Below are 17,373 nucleotides of genomic sequence, written 5' to 3'. Positions count from 1 at the left end.
ACCACAGAACGGCAGGATATTTGAGGTGTTTCAGGCTGATCTCACAGTCTGAGGTTCTGCCGTGTGAGAGTACCCTATTCCAGGGGTCAGAGTACAATAACTCTTTGCTCCTTAAACTGTACTTCCTAAAACATTTTCAAGTATTCTACTGAATTCATTCAATAAATATTTATTAAGCATCTGCTATGCATAGTAGGGCTTATTTAAGACACGAGGGATATAGCAGTCAATAAAATGATGTTCCTGTTGTCATGCAGCTTAACATTCTTGTGAAACTGAGAAACAAGCGAACAAATACAGGACAAGTAGTGGGAAGTACTAGGAAAAAAATAAAGTAGGGTAAGAGGGACAGAGAGTAACAGGGTAGGGGACAGTATTGCTATTTAATCTAACACGGACAGAGAAAGTCACCTGGATAAAGTGCCATTTGATCAGACGTGAAGGAGTGAGCCACAAAGCAGAGAGGGCCTTACCTTCTGGGTACCTTCTTGGGCAGGTAACCAGAGCGCCAGGGAGCCCCTTCTCTCCTAACAAGGGTTCCCAGCTATGCAGTGTGAAGGAAGGGGCATAGGCTCTTCTAGCTCAGCCGAGTGAGAGGAGAGGCCTTTGAGAGCGCATGCAGCTCGCACGCCTTCCATGCAGTTTCTGGATAGTTTCCATCACAGATGAGAGTTTTATGTTGAATTTTAAGTTGACCACAAATATTTAACTTCCCTGGACCACAAATGCAGTATCTTCTCTGTGGTTTAGCTGGCACCAAGTACATATTTACGAATCTCTATATGTCTGTCTGTTATTTAAATTTCTTATAGAAGTGCCAAGGTCTTTAGTTGTGATTTATCCCCTCCCATTCCATATAAGTGGGTCTGAACCCTGATCAGGCCTAATTCTTGGAGAAAGGAGATATCTTTACAATTGAAGCTTAGGGTCTTCCTAGTTAAATTTCCTATTACTGCTTTCTTCAAAAAATATTACTGGGGGGGGTCTATTCCAGGTTCTTGTATTTGAATTACAGTGTAAAAAATTTTAAATTACTGTTTTTTCCACAAGAGAATAAAAAATAAAACTTAGAAAATCTATATACTTTAGCTACATTAAAAGGAAAAACAAACAAAAAAAGCTATGCATAAAGAGCCCCAAACTTCTAAATGTGTACTCTTATTTACTTACCAATTCCTGAGAATTATAAGCAGCGCTACAGTTACAAAGAATATAGGAAACAGCCCCTGCTCCCCAGCTGGGTCTGCAACAAGCTGGCTTGGGAAAGGGCTCTGGCTCCACAAGAGCACAAAATTCTGGGTCATTCCGAATCCCAGGGTCAGTTTCTCTTGTCCAACTGGCAAGAAAAGCCATGAGGCATTTTTATTAAATAAAGGCATACAAGCAGATCGTCCGAAACTCATAAGTTTCAAAACAATCTCTCCTACCTCATTCTGTCATTGTCTTCATCTTCTGCAGTGCAGCTTACTGGGACTTTGGGCTATGGTTCTACTCATATTCAGGCTTCAGGGGGTGGGGAGATACCAAGCTGCAGAGCTGAGATCCAACACAGAAAGACCAACGCTCACCTTCATAAAATGAATAGACTTTCAAAGTATTCAACGTGGAAGCCTAGAAACTCATTTAAAGGGGGAATTCCCTGGCGGTCCAGTGGTTTGGACTCCGTGCTTCCACAGCAGCGGGTATGGGTTTGATCCCTGGTCAGGGAACTAAGATCCCGCATGCCACGTGGTGCGGCAAAAAAAAAAAAAAAAAGGAAAAGAAACTCATTTAAAAAAAACTATTTTTTTTTATTGGAGTGTAATTGCTTTACAATGTTGTGTTAGTTTCTACCACACAGTGAAGTGAATCAGCCATATGCATAGACACATCCCCTCCCTCTTATACCTCCTCCCACTCTCCATCCTACCCAACCAGGCCATCACAGAGCACCGAGCTGAGCTCCCTGTGCTATACAGCAGGTTCCCAACAGCTATCTATTTTACACGTGGTAGTGTATTTATGTCAAACCTAATCTCCTAATTCATCCCACCCTCCCTTTCCCGCCCTGTGTCCACACGTCTGTTCTCTAGGTCTGCCTCTCTATTCCTGCCCTGCAAATAGGTTCATCTGTACCATTCTTCTAGCTTTCCACATATATGCGTTAATATATGATATCTGTTTTTCTCTTTCTGACTTACTTCACTCTATGACAGACACTAGATCCATCCACATCTCTATAAATGACCCAATTTCATTTCTTTTTATGGCTGAGTAATATTCCATTATATATATGTACCACATCTTCTTTATCCATTCATCTGTCAATGGACATTTAGGCTGTTTCCATGTCCTGGCTATTGTAAATAGTGCTACAATGAACATTGGGGTACATGTCTCTTTTTGAATTATGGTTTTCTCAGGGTATATGCCCAGTAGTGGGAATGCTGGGTCATATAGTAGCTCTGTTTTTAGTTTAAGGAACCGCCATACTAGCACTGACTTGTAATTAGAATGGCTTTAAGTACATGCGTCTAGTTATTTTGTCTACCCTTCCAGTTTTCCACTGAAATGACTGAAGAAAAAAAAAAAAAAAAGAAAGAAAGAAAGTATATATCAGTACTAGGCAACCACATACCAGAAACTATGAGGAATTTTCTACAAGACAAACTGCAGATGGGACTGGAATGAGGAAAAGAACAACTGATGTTCAACCCTTTGCCTGCTTGATAGGTTCATAGATGAGACTTCAGCTGCCATACCCCACTGATGCCCTTTCCTTGGAGCAACTAGGCCAAGAGCCAAGGTGGGTTCTAACACACTTAGAAGGGCACAACTGGATCCCACCAGGGTATCGCAAGAAACTTAGCAGCTGCTGGCTTACAACTGGTGTGGGTGGCCGCATGAGGCAGGAGGAAGACAAAGTTGAGTCTGGCTTCTTAAAGAGGCAAGAACCCCAGAATGAGAACACTAAGTTGGTCTATTACAGCAAGCAGAGGGTTTAGCTCCTTGCCATGACTATCTCTAGCTCTAGTTTCCTTTCTACACTCCTCTAGGAGTGTTTAACGCCTGCAGTGTAAATTAAATGTTCCTCTTTTCCTTTTATCTGTACCTGAAAATCTTAACAGACGTCCATCTGAGATCTCAATATGAACAAGTACAGACTGCCTAAAAAAGGATGGAAAAAAAAAATCACCGAACATGCGAAAAGGTATTAAATTGAACAGAAGGATACCAATCTAAGGAATAAGTATCCCTCTAGAACAGTCATTGCGAAAACTTTGGAAACTTTCAATTTCACACTCAACAGTAATGGCACAAGGACAGATAAATAAGACCACTGGAACAGAACAGAAAGTCTACAAATACACCCAAACATATATAATCGCTTGACTTATGACAAGCCACCACTGCAGATCAGTGGGGAAAATTGACCTTTCAATAAATGGTGCTCAATCTATGGGATATCTGTATGGAAAAAAATTAACCTTGTCTCTACCTCATGCCAAAAACAAAAATTAATTCGAGATGAACTACACACCTAAATGTGAAAGGTAAAATAATACAACTTCTAGAAGAAAAAAATAGAAGAATATCTTCATGATCTTGTAGGCAAATAGTTCTTAAATAGGACACAAAAAGCACTAATCATTAAAGAAAAAAACTGACAAATTTGACTTCATTGAAATTAAGAACTTGTGTTTATCAAAAGACACCATTAAAAGTGAAAACATGAGCCAAGGCAGAGATGGTATTTTTAATACATAAATGTATATCCAACACAGGACTTATATATCCAAGTGACCAAAAGCAGAAGAAAAGGTACCCAAGATCATTATTCTCCAGGGAAATCAAAATCAAAATCACAATGAGATCCTTCTGCACACCCACCAGAATGGCTAAAATGAAAACCAAAACCAAAATTAAAACCAAGAGTTGGCAAAGGAAAGATGTGGAACAACTGAAGTTCTCATATACTGCAGATGGTCATGTATATTGATTGGTACACCACCTTGGAAATCTGCTTGGCACTGTCTACTGAAGTTAAACATACATCTACCTTATGACCTAACAATCCCATTCCTAGGTATATATCAAAGAGAAAAAGAGCATATGTCCACCAAAAGACATACATAAAAATGAACATGGCTGCTTTATTCATAGTAGCCAAGACTGGTAAAAGAAACACACTTTCATCAATAGTAGAAGTAGTAAACTGTGGTGTACTTATACAACAAAATACTACACAGCAATAATGAAGAATGAACTACTCTTACATGTAATAACATGAATAAATCTCACGTAGATTGTGTTGAACAAAAGAAGCAAAGCAGGGGGGTACTTCCCTGGTGGTCCACTGGCTAGGACTCCAAGCTCCCAATGCAGGGGGCCCAGGTTTGATCCCTGTCAGGGAACTAGATCCCGCATGCCACAACTAAAGATTCTGCATGCTGCAACTAAGGGTCCCGCATGCCACAACTAAGACCTGGTGCACCCAAAAAAATAAATATTTAAAAAACAAACAGACAAACAAAAGAAACAAAGGGTATGTACTATATGATTCCATTTATGTACAGTTCAAAAACAGGCAAAACTAATGGATAGTGAACGAGATAAGAATAACTGTTACCTGTGTAACGGAGAGTATTAATGAGAGGGGGCATAAAGGAGCCTGCTGGGATTTGAGAAATATTCTGTATCTTGATCTGGGTGGCAGTTAGCAATTTTTTTTTTTTCTTTGCAGGATATTTCTTTAATTCAGATCATGCAATTTTGGAAATAGGTATAAGTCATATTCAACAATATCTTTTATTAATAATACAGATGACTTTTTTTAAACATCTTTATTGGAGTTTAATTGCTTTACAATGTTGTGTTAGTTTCTGCTGTATAACAAAGTGAATCAGCTATACATATACATATAACCATATGTAAAAATATACTGAGCTCAAACTTAAAAGTAGTGCGTATTACTTAATGAAGATTAAACCTCAATAAAAAAGTAAAAAACAAAAACACACACAAAAAAACATACAGAGTAAATTGCATTTCAATCTAGATTTTGGCAGTCATATTAGAAAATGTTCAGGAAAAAATACAGGTAAGGTTATAAGCAGCAGTTAAATATAGTAATAGAAAACCAAATTAGTGAAACGAATGACTTTGTTGAGCCTCTTCTACAATACAAAAGAAAACATAGAGATGAAAATAATGGTGGGGGGAGTAAAGACATGAAGATAGAACCCTAATCTTTAAAAGCTATTCCAGAAAGATCAAGACTGATAGGAGAAGAGCAATTATTTTAAAAAATGAGAAAGGAAGGGGGGGGGGGGCGGAAAGCAAAAGTAAACTTTCCTGAGTGAAAGAGAGATTTAAAGCCTGAATATTCAAAGGACATGCTAATAAACTTAATAACAGGAGACCAACACCTTCATTAGAGTTTGCAAAAAAAGTGGGTTTTGGGGGCTTTGTTTTATTTTTTTTTTAAATGAATCTGAAACTTCATTTGTATTCAATGGGAAAGAGTGCTGTGATCAATTAGTAATGCCTGTCTTTGGCACAGAAATGAAAGCATATTTATCAGACATTTGCCATCCTTGACCCAGACATACCCTGGTTCAGTCTTTAATTTCCAAGGACAATGAGAAAAAATAATCCTGTAAGCATTAAAACAAACAGAAAACAAACAAACAACAAAAACCCCACACAAATCTGATTGGCCTCAGACTTTTGTGCCCCCAAACTGCCCCATTCGTGTAGAAGGGCAAAAGACAGACATTCTCAGATAAACTAAGACTTCGAAACATAATAAACATTTTTCTTTCAGAAAAAATACTACTTAAATATGTATCCCAGTATAACAAGATATTAGAAAAAAAATTGAGACCACTGTTTAAAAAAAATCAAGAACATCTTCAACAAATAAAAGGCATTTTAAAAAAAAGGGAGGTGCACACCGGTCAGAATGGCCATCATCAAAAAATCTACAAATAATAAATGCTGGAGAGGGTGTGGAGAGAAGGGAACCCTCTTGCACTGTTGGTGGGAATGTAAATTGATACAGCCACTATGGAGCACAGTATGGAGGTTCCTTAAAAAACTAAAAATAGAACTACCATACCACCCAGCAATCCCACTACTGGGCTTATACCTTGAGAAAACCATAATTCAAAAAGAGTCATGTACCCCAATGTTCATTGCAGCTCTATTTACAATAGCCAGGACATGGAAGCAACCTAAGTGTCCATCGACAGATGAATGGATAAAGAAGATGTGGCACATATATACAATGGAATATTAGCCATAAAAAGAAACGAAATTGAGTTATTTGTAGTGAGGTAGATGGACTTAGAGTCTGTCATACAGAGTGAAGTAAGTCAGAAAGAGAAAAACAAATACCGTATGCTAACACATATATATGGAATCTAAAAAAAAAAAAAAGGTCCTGAAGAACCTAGGGGCAGGACAGGAATAAAGATGCAGACGTAGAGAATGGATTTGAGGACACAGTGGGCGGTGGGGAAGCGTAAGCTGAGATGAAGTGAGAGAGTGGCATGGACATATATACACTACCAGATATAAAATAGATAGCTAGTGGGAAGCAGCCGCATAGCACAGGAAGATCAGCTCGGTGCTTTGTGACCACCTAGAGGGGTGGGATGGGGGGGGAGGGAGACGCAAGAGGGAGGGGATATGGGGATATATGTATACATATAGCTGATTCATTTTGTTATACAGCAGCAACTAACACAACAATGTAAAGCAATTATACCTCAATAAAGATGTTAAAAAAAAATAAAAATTATAAAAGGGAGGTGGGAAAACTGTTATACATTAAAAGACCCTTAAGAGACATATCAACCAAACACAAAGTATGAAGCTTGCTTAGGTTTTAATTCTGACAAACCCACTGTGAAATGACATTTGGAGATAATATGAAGAATTTGAAAATAGACTATATGATATTAACAAATTATTAATTTTGTTATGTATAATAATGTTATGTTATGCTAGAAAGAAAGCCTTACAAGTTAGACATATCTACTGAGTATTTTCAGTTATAATGAATGGAATTTGATTTAAAACCTCCAAGAACAAAAATCTGGCAGGGGGACAAAGAGAATGATTGAAAAAATATTGGCAAAATATTGACAACTGCTTAATCTACATGGTGATTCATTAAAGTATTCTCTTTACTTTTCTTGTAGTCTGAAAATTTCAACAGTAAAAGGTAAAACCAAAAAAACCAAAAACAAGAAAAACTAACCAAACAAAACTCAGGAACATAGTAGATAAATTGTATTAAAAAACGAATGGCATAAAGCAAAAAGAGTAAAAGATACTTAATTCTATAAAAGTGATGTTAATAGGATTCTGAAATAGTGCAAATGTCAAAAAGTACTCTTCAGAGGAAAGATACACAATGTACACACAATGTACATACACTGTAAAAACATTTAATGATAATAGGGTTGAGAGTATATAGTGGTTAATCTGGACCTACAGCATGTGTTTGAATTACTGGATGTATGACCTTAGTTAAAAACCTTAACCTTTTTGCATCTCATTTTTCTTCATCTATAAAATGGGGATAACGACAGTACTTACACAGGTAGAGTTGTTGGGAAGATTAAATCCTGGCACATGGTAAACCTTCAATAAATAGCTACTATTATCTAAAATCTCACTGATACCTATACTAACTAGGAAATGGAGAAGTGGTAAGAAAAGGAGGAAGCAGGAAGTCCTACATTTACACATGGGGGTGCATGGCAGAAACTGCTACTTGTTTCCCATTATCTGCTCTCCTTCTCTTCCTCTGTAATAAAACTCTTGATTTTTAGCTGTGCATATGGTCTACCTAGAATAAAAATATTTCCCAGTCTACACTGCAGCTAGGTTTGGCCACGTGACTCAGTTCTGGCCAATAGAATGTAGGCAGTAATGTGCATGAACTCCCAGGAAAGGCCCTTAAAGAAAAAGACATCTATTAATTTTTTTTTTTAACTGCATTCCTTCTTTAACTGTTTCTACTTCACACAGGCTTGCATACAGATGAGGTGGCTGGCATTCCAATAGCCATCTTAGACTTTGAGGGGTCCTTGGAAATGAAAACCATGTATAGCAGAGCAACAAAATAGAAAGAAACTTGGTCCATGACACCGTGCAGTGCCAAACCAGAAAACCTCTGGGTTTCCTCCACTTGAGAGGGAAATCTATTTCTATCTTATTTAAGTTACTGTTATTTTGGGATTTTCTGCATCTTACAGCTGAACATAATCCTAACTAAAATGAGGGACAGTTCTATCCTATTTAATTGTTCTACTTGATAAGTAGAGAAAAAGAACTTACAATATTTTATTTTAAAAATCAGAGATAAACAAGTGGAATTAAAATGCCATGAGCATAGAGGTGTTGGTTGCACAACACTGTGAATGTTCTAAATGCCACTGAATTCTTCACTTTAAATGGTTAATTTTTATGTTATATAAATTCATATAATTTCACCTCAATAAATTAAATTTTTAAAAATACCCCAAAGTAAAAATAAGTAACAAAAGTTTAAGAAATTCAACTATAAAAACAAAACAAAACTCCCAAATAACTTTAGAATCAAAGAGAAAAAATCAAAATGACAATTAAAGGCTACTTAGAAAATGGTCATTAGAACGGTACACATCTCAATGAATTAGAATGTGGCCAAAGTATTAGTAATCACATATTCAAAGCCATAAAGCTTTTAAGTAAACTAATAAGAAACAAATGAACACAGAAGATCCAACACAAGTAGGAGAACAAAACAAGTCTAAGAAAAATAAGAGGAAGAAAATAAAGATACAAGTAAAAATTAATGAATTAGAAGAAAATAAATATAAGAGCTAGTTTTTGAAAACTAAAAAACACATACTGCTAACAAATTTAAGAAAAAAATCAAAGAACACAGAAATTAAATTAGAAATGGAAAGCGGATTTATAACAAATCCTTAATTTTTAACTAGTGAAGAGATATCAAAAATGTGAAGGGGGGCTTCCCTGGTGGCGCAGTGGTTGAGAATCTGCCTGCCAATGCAGGGGACATGGGTTCGAGCCCTGGTCTGGGAGGATCCCACATGCCGTGGAGCAACTGGGCCCGTGAGCCATAACTACTGAGCCTGTGCATCTGGAGCTTGTGCTCCGCAACAAGAGAGGCTGCGACAGTGAGAGGCCCGCGCACCACGATGAAGAGTGGCTCCCGCTTGCCACAACTAGAGGAAGCCCACGCACAGAAACAAAGACCCAACACAGCCAAAAATATATAAATAAAATAAATAAAAATTTAAAAAAAAAAATGTGAAGGGACTTCCCTGGTCGTCCAGTGGTTAAGAATCTGCCTTCCAATGCAGGGAACATGGGTTCGATCCCTGGTCAGGGAACTAAGATCCCACATGCTGCGGGGCAACTAAGCCCACACGCTGCAATGAAAGATCCTGCGTGCTGCAACTAAGAGCCAATGCAGCCCCCAAAATAAATAAATAAATAAATAAATAAAATATTTTTTAAAAATGTGAAGATTTTAGAGAAATGGATGATTTTCTGGATAATGTCAGTCAACAAAATTGACACAAGAAGTGATAAAAATGTTCCATATCCTCATTGTGGTGATATTTACACTACTGTATACTTTTGTCAAAACTCATCCAATTGAACACTTAATATTTTTTTTTAAATTATTATTTATTTATTTATTTATTTATTTATGGCTGTGTTGGGTCTTCGTTTCTGTGCGTGGGCTTTCTCTAGTGGCAAGTGGGGGCCACTCTTCATCGCGGTGCACGGACCTCTCACTGTCGTGGCCTCTCTTGTTGAGGAGCACAAGCTCCAGACGTGCAGGCTCAGTAGTTGTGGCTCACGGGCCTAGTTGCTCCGTGGCATATGGGATCCTCCCAGACCAGGGCTCGAACCCGTGTCCCCTGGACTGGCAGGCAGATTCTCAACCACTGCGCCACCAGGGAAGCCCTGAACACTTAATATTGTTGAACTATTTAGTATATGTATTTATGCTATATCTCAATAATCCTGCCTAAAAATTTGATGCAAGAACTAAGAAATCTTAAAAAACACATAACAAGGGAAGAAACAGAAACAGGAGGTGTCCAAGGTTTTCTTTCCAAAACTACTAGAGGTTGAGATGCCTTTATAGGTAAGTTCCTTCAGTTCATTTACCTATTCCGCCAATAATATTTATTAATGGTATGGGGAGGGATCCATTCTCCAGGCACTGTTCTAAACACTGGGGAGTAATACAGTAAATAAAACCACAGTTTTTACATTCTAGTGGGGGACAATAAATAGGCAAAGCAAAAACAAAACAAAAACCAATTGTCAGGTAGGTGATGGTAAGTGTTAAGAAGAAAAATAAAGTCCAGTGAGGGGACAGAGAGTGCCTGGGGTAGACTGTTCATTTCTATAGATTACTGGTAAAGAACTTTCTGATAAGGCTGGCTCATGAACAGGAATCTGAAGGACATTAGGAAGTAAACTATGCAGGGGGGTAACAGCAGAACAGAAGTGCAAAGGCCCAGAGGCATGAGTTGTTTGGCATGATTAAAGAATGAGCAGGCCAGTTTGACCAGTGAAGAATAAGTGAATAGGAGAGTGGTAGGAGATGAGGTCAGAAAGGATGTAAGCCTTGGTAAGGGCTTGATATTTTTTATGAGTGAGATAGGAATCCTCTGGAGGGGCTTGGAAGGGGTGTTAACTAATCCAACTTACCTCTTAAAAGATCACACTGGCTGCTGTGTTGAGACTACACTGAAGGGGGGCAAAGATCACAACATGCCTACAGTAATAGTTTAAGCAAGAGAAAGTAACATTTGGACAAGGGTGGTACTACGAGAAATGGTTAAATGGCTGGATTCTGTACATATTACAAAGGTAGACTGAAAGGATGACTGCTGAGAGGCTGAAGGTAGAGTATGAGAGAAAGAGTCAAGAACGACTCTTTAAGTAATACACACTATACACTTGCCAGGTCACAGAAAAAGAAAAGCTGCTTCCCATTTCTTTGTACGAAGTCAGTACACCCAAATACTCCAACACCCAAAGAAAAAACAGCAAAGACAGAAAAGAGAGGCCAGGCCCACTATGGAAATGGATGTAAATATCCTAGGTAAAATCATAGCAAATCAAATATAGCAGACCGTTAAAATATAACCCAAATAGTGTTCATCCCAGTAAGAAAATGACAAGTCTAGTTTAGAAAACATTAATTTAACACATCACATATAAAGAAGACGTGAAAAAAACTATAAGAAACACAAATACATGGAGGCTAAACAGTGCATTACTAAGTAACCAACAGATCACTGAAGAAATCAAAGAAGAAATAAAAAAATACACAGAAACAAATGACAACAAAAACACAATGACCCAAAACCTACGGGACATAGCAAAAGCAGTTCTAAGAGGGAAGTTTATAGCAATTCAATCTCACCTCAAGAAACAAGAAAAATCTCAAATAAACAATCTAACCCTACACTTAAAACAACTAGAGAGAGAAGAACAAGGAAAACCCAAAGTCAGTAGAAGGAAAGAAATCATAAAGATCAGAGCAGAAATAAATGAAATAGAAATGAAAAAAACAATAGCAAAGATCAATAAAACTAAAAGCTGGCTCTTTGAGAAGATAAACAAAATTGATAAACCCTTAGCTGGACTCATCAAGAACAAAAGGGAGAGGATGCACATAAATAAAATTAAAAGTGAAAAAGGAGAAATCACAACTGACACTGCAGAAATATAAAGGATTATAAGAGACTACTACAAACAACTATATGCCAATAAAATGGACAACCACGAAGAAATGGACAAATTCTTGGAAAGGTACAATTTTCCAAGACTGAACCAGGAAGAATTAGAAAATATAAACAGACCTATCACAAGTAATGAAATTGAAACCGTAATTAAAAATCTTCCACAAACAGAAGTCGAGGACCAGATGGCTTCACAGGCGAATTCTGTCAAATATTTTTTTTTTTTTTTTAAAGAAGGTTCAACTTTTTATTTATTTATTTATTTATTTAATTTTATTTTTGGCTGTGTTGGGTCTTCGTTTCTGTGCAAGGGCTTTCTCCAGTTGCGGCGAGCGGGGGCCACTCTTCATTGCGGTGCGCAGGCCTCTCACTGTCGCGGCCTCTCCCGTTGTGGAGCACAGGCTCCAGACGCGCAGGCTCAGTAGTTGTGGCTCACGGGCTTAGTTGCTCCGTGGCATGTGGGATCTTCCCAGACCAGGGCTTGAACCCGTGTCCCCCGCATTGGCAGGCAGATTCTTAACCACTGCGCCACCAGGGAAGCCCCTCTGTCAAATATTTAGAGAACAGCTAACACTGATCCTTCTCAAACTATTCCAAAAAATTGCAGAGGGAGGAACACTCCCAAATTCATTCTGTGAAGCCACCATCACCCTGATGCCAAAACCAGAAAAAGATATCACAAAAAAAGAAAATTATAGACCAATATCACTGATGAACATAGATGCAAAAATAATGAACAAAATACTAGCAAACAGAATCCAACAGCACATTAAAAGGATCATACACAGGGACTTCCCTGGTGGCATAGTGGTTAAGAATCCGCCTGCCAGTGCAGGGGACACAGGTTCGAGCCCTGGTCTGGGAAGATCCCACATGCTGCGGAGCAAGTAAGCCTGTGAGCCACAGCTACTGAGCCTGCGCTCTAGAGCCCGCAAGCCACAACTACTGAGCCCACATGCCACTACTATGAAGCCCGCACACCCAGAGCCCGTGCTCTGCCACAAGAGAAATGACCGCAATGAGAAGCCCGCACACCACAACAAAGAGTAGCCCCTGCTCGCCACAACTAGAGAAGACCTGCGCATAGCAACAAAGACCCAATGCAGCCAAAAATAAATAAATTTATTTTAAAAAAAAGGATCATACACCATTATCAAGTTTGATTTATCCCAGGGATTCAAGGATTCTTCAATATATGCAAATCAATCAATGTGATACACATTAACAAATTAATGAATAAAAACCATATGATCATCTCAATAGATGCAGAAAAAGCTTCTGACAAAATTCAACACCCATTTATGATAAAAGCTCTCCAGAAAATGGGCATAGAGGGAACCTACCTCAACATAATAAAGGCCATATATGACAAACCCATAGCAAGCATCACACTCAATGGTGAAAAACTGAAAACATTTCCACCAAGATCAGGAAAAAGACAAGGATGTCTACTCTTGCCACTCTTATTCAACATAGTTTTGGAAGTCCTAGCCACAGCAATCAGAGAAGAAAAAGTAATAAAAGGAATATATATTGGAAAAGAAGAAGTAAAACTGTCACTATTTGCCGATGACATGATACTATACATAGAAAATCCTAAAGATGCCACCAGAAAACTACAAGAACTAATCAATGAATTTGGTAAGGTTGCAGGATATAAAATTAATGCACAGAAATCTCTGGCATTCGTATACATCAACAATGAAAAATCAGAAAGAGAAATTAAGGAAACAATCCCATTTACCACTGCAACAAAAAGAATAAAATACCTAGGGATAAACCTGCCTAAGGAGGTGAAAGACTTGTCCTCAGAAAACTATAAAACACTGATGAAAGTAATCAAAGCCAATATAAACAGATGGAGAAACATACCATGTTCTTGGATTGGAAGAATCAACATTGTGAAAATGACTATACTACCTGAAGCAATCTACAGATTCAATGCAATCCCTATCAAACTACCAATGGCATTCTTCACAGAATTAGAACAAAAAAATCTTACAATTCGTATGGGAACACAGAAGACCCCAAATAGCCAAAGCAATCTTGAGAAAGAAAAACGGAGTTGGAGGAATCAGGTTCCCTGACTTCAAACTATACCACAAAGCTACTGTAATCAAGACAGTATGGTACTGGCACAAAAACAGAAATATAGATCAATGGAACAGGACAGAAAGACCAGAGATAAACCCACACACATATGGTCACCTAATTTACAACAAAGGAGGCAAGAACATACAATGGAGAAAAGACAGTCTCTTCAACAAGTGGTGCTGGGAAAACTGGACAGCTACATGTAAAAGAATGAAATTAGGTTGGTTCCATGTCCTGGCTACTGTAAATAGTGCTGCAGTGAATATTGTGGTGCATGTCTCTTTCTGAATTATGGTTTTTCAGGGTATATGCCCAGTAGTGGGATTGCTGGGTCATATGGTAGCTCTACTTTTAGTTTTTTAAGGAACCTCCATACTGTTTTCCATAGTGGTTGTATCAATTTACATTCCCACCAACAGTGTAGGACGGTTCCCTTTTCACCACACCCTTTCTAGCATTTATTGTTTCTAGCTTTTTTGATAATGACCATTCTGACCGGCGTGAGGTGATACTCCATTGTAGTTTTGATTTCCATTTCTCTAATAATTAGTGATGTTGAGCATCTTTTCACGTGCCTCTTGGCCGTGTGTATGATGAAATGTCTATTTCATCATAGAAAAAATGTCTATTTAGGTCTATTTAGGTCTCCCGCCCATTTTTTAACTGGACTGTTTTTTTGATATTGAGCTCCATGAGCTGTTTGTATATTTTGGAGATTAACCCTTTGTCTGTTGTTTCATTTGCAAATATTTTCTCCCATTTGGAGGGTTGTCTTTTCGTCTTGTTTATGGTTTCCTTTGCTGTGCAAAAGCTTTTAAGTTTAATTAAGTCCCACTTGTTTATTTTTGTTTTTATTTCTATTACTCTAGGAGGTGGGTCAAAAAAGATTTTGCTGTGCTTTATGTCAAAGAGTGTTTTTCCTATGTTTTCCTCTAAATGTTTTATAGTGTCTGGTCTTACATTTAAGTCTTTAATCCATTTGGAGTTTATTTTTGTGTATGGTGTTAGGTAGTGTTCTAATTTCCCTCTTTTACCACAATGTTCATTGCAGCACTATTTACAATAGCCAGGACATGGAACCCACCTAAATGTCCATCAACAGATGAATGGATAAAGAAGATGTGGCACATACATACAGTGGAATATTACTCAGCCATAAAAGGAAACAAAACTGAGTTATTTGTAGTGAGGTGGATGGACTCAGAGTCTGCCATACAGAGTGAAGTAAGTCAGAATGAGAAAAACAAATACCGTATGCTAACACATATATATGGAATCTAACAACAAAAAAAAAGAAATGGTACTGATGAACCTAGTTGCAGGGCAGGAATAAAGAGACAGACATAGAGAATGGACTTGAGGACATGGGGTGGGAGGGCAAAGCTGGGGCAAAGTGAGAGTAGCATCAACATACATACACAAGTGAATGTAAAATAGTTGGCTGGTGGGAAGCAGCAGCATAGCACAGGGGGATTGGCTCAGTGCTTTGCGATGACATAGAGGGGCGGGATAGGGAGGATGGGAGGGAGGCTCAAGAGGGAGGGGATGTGGGGACATGTGCATGCATATGGCTGATTCGCTTTGTTGTGCAACAGAAACTAACACAGTATTGTGAAGTAACTGTACTCCAAAAAAGATCTATTAAAAATAAGTAAATAAATAAAGAAAATGGGTACATATATACAATGGAATACTACTCAGCCATAAAAAAGGATGAAATAATGCCATTTGCAGCAACATGGATGCAACTAGAGATTATCATACTAAGTTAAGTAAGTCAGAAAGAGAAAGACAAGTACCGTTTGATATCACTTATATGTGGAATCTCAAATATGACACAAATGAACCTATCTATAAAATAGAAACAGAATCAGGGACATAGAGAATAGATGGTGGTTGCCAAGGGGGAAGGAGGTGGGAGAGGGTACGAGTGGTAGTCTGGGATTAGCAAATGCAAACTGGTGTATACAGAATGGATAAACAAAAAGGTCCTACTGTATAGCACATGGAACTATATATAAACCATAATGGAAAAGAATATGAAGAAGAATGTATATATATATGTATAACTGAGTCACTGTGCTGTATAGCAGTAATTAACACAACACTGTAATTCAACTATACTATACTTCAATAAAAAATACAAAGAAAGAAAAAAACACATCACATAAATTAATGAAAGAAATAAGTGATCGGCTAACAACAGAATCAATAAGAGAATTTGATGTGATAGCTGAGTATAAATGTTAGCTTTTCCCAAGTACTACGTAGACGGTGGAATGGAAAAAATTCCATTCATTATAGCAAGAAAATCAATGAAAAAACGTGGAGACATAAAAGAACTGATATCCAGAGAATACTATGACCTAATAAGAAAACTTATAACAATGTCAAATTTTCTTCAAAGATATTTTTATTTTTAAAATTTTTATTTATGTATTTATGTATTTATTATTTATTTATTTTGGCTGCACTGTTTGTTTGTTTTTTTATAAATTTATTTATTTTATTTTTGGCTGCGTTGGGTCTTTCTTGCTGCACGCAGGCTTTCTCTAGTTGCAGTGAGCAGGGGCTACTCTTTGTTGCAGTGCATGGGCTTCTCATTGCGGTGGCTTCTCTTGTTGCACAGCATGGCCTCTAGGCACATGGGCTTCAGTAGTTGTGGCATGTGGGCTCAGTAATTGTGGCTTGCAGGCTCTAGAGTGCAGACTCAGTAGTCGTGGTGCACGGGCTTAGCTGCTCCATGGTATGTGAGATCTTCCCGGATCAGGGCTCAAACCCATGTCCATTGCATTGGCAGGCGGATTCTTAACCACTGCACCACCAGGGAAGTCCCTGCACTGGTTTTTAGTTGCAACATGCGGGATCTTCGTTGCAGCATGTGGGATCTTTTTTTAGTTGCGACGTGTGGCCTCTTAGTTGTGGCATGAGGACTTCTTTAGTTGCGGTATGCGGACTAATTGAGGCATGTGAACTCTTAGTTGCGGCATGCACGCAGGATCTAGTTCCCTGACCAGGGATTGAACCCAGGCCCCCTGCACTGGGAGCCCAGAGTCTTACCCACTGGACCACCAGCGAAGCCCCCAAAGATATTTTTAAAGTGAATGCAATTCCAATCAAAATACCATGAGGAGTGCTCGTTTTTGGCAGCACATATAGTGAAAACTGGAACAATGGAGAGAAGATTAGCATGACCCCTGCTCAAGGATGATGTGCAAATTTGTGATATGTTCCATATTTTTATTGTATATTTGAAAGTTGCTAAGAGAGTAAATCTCAGAAGTTCTCATCACAAGAAAAAGAAATTTGTAACTATGTGTGGTAATGGATGTTATCCAGACTTATTGTTGTGATCATTTCACAATATATACATATATCTAATAACTATATTGTATACCTAAAACTAATATGTTGTATGTTAATTATATCTCAATAAAAAAATACCATGAGGATTTTTTTTGGGGGGGTGGAGTGGGATTTAAAATTATTCTGAAGTTTGCATAAAGCA

The 17,373-nt window shown here is 38.0% G+C and overlaps 1 protein-coding gene and 1 non-coding gene across 6 annotated transcripts in view; one reads left to right on the top strand and one right to left on the bottom strand.

Annotated features, from left to right (window-relative positions):
* The window catches only part of SMG6 (SMG6 nonsense mediated mRNA decay factor), a 242,674-nt gene that overhangs the window by 39,198 nt on the left and 186,103 nt on the right, over positions 1 to 17,373 (bottom strand). The gene's annotated exons all lie outside the window — the stretch shown is intronic.
* Positions 16,999 to 17,107, top strand: LOC114237087 (U6 spliceosomal RNA). The gene has a single exon (XR_003622869.1). It is a non-coding gene; the product is annotated as a U6 spliceosomal RNA (small nuclear RNA).

Source organism: Balaenoptera acutorostrata, chromosome 20 (assembly GCF_949987535.1).
Source record: "Balaenoptera acutorostrata chromosome 20, mBalAcu1.1, whole genome shotgun sequence".
In the NCBI taxonomy this organism is placed as follows: domain Eukaryota; kingdom Metazoa; phylum Chordata; class Mammalia; order Artiodactyla; family Balaenopteridae; genus Balaenoptera; species Balaenoptera acutorostrata.
The sequence above is the reverse complement of the archived record's forward strand: the minus strand, read 5'-3'. Positions and strand labels throughout refer to the sequence as shown.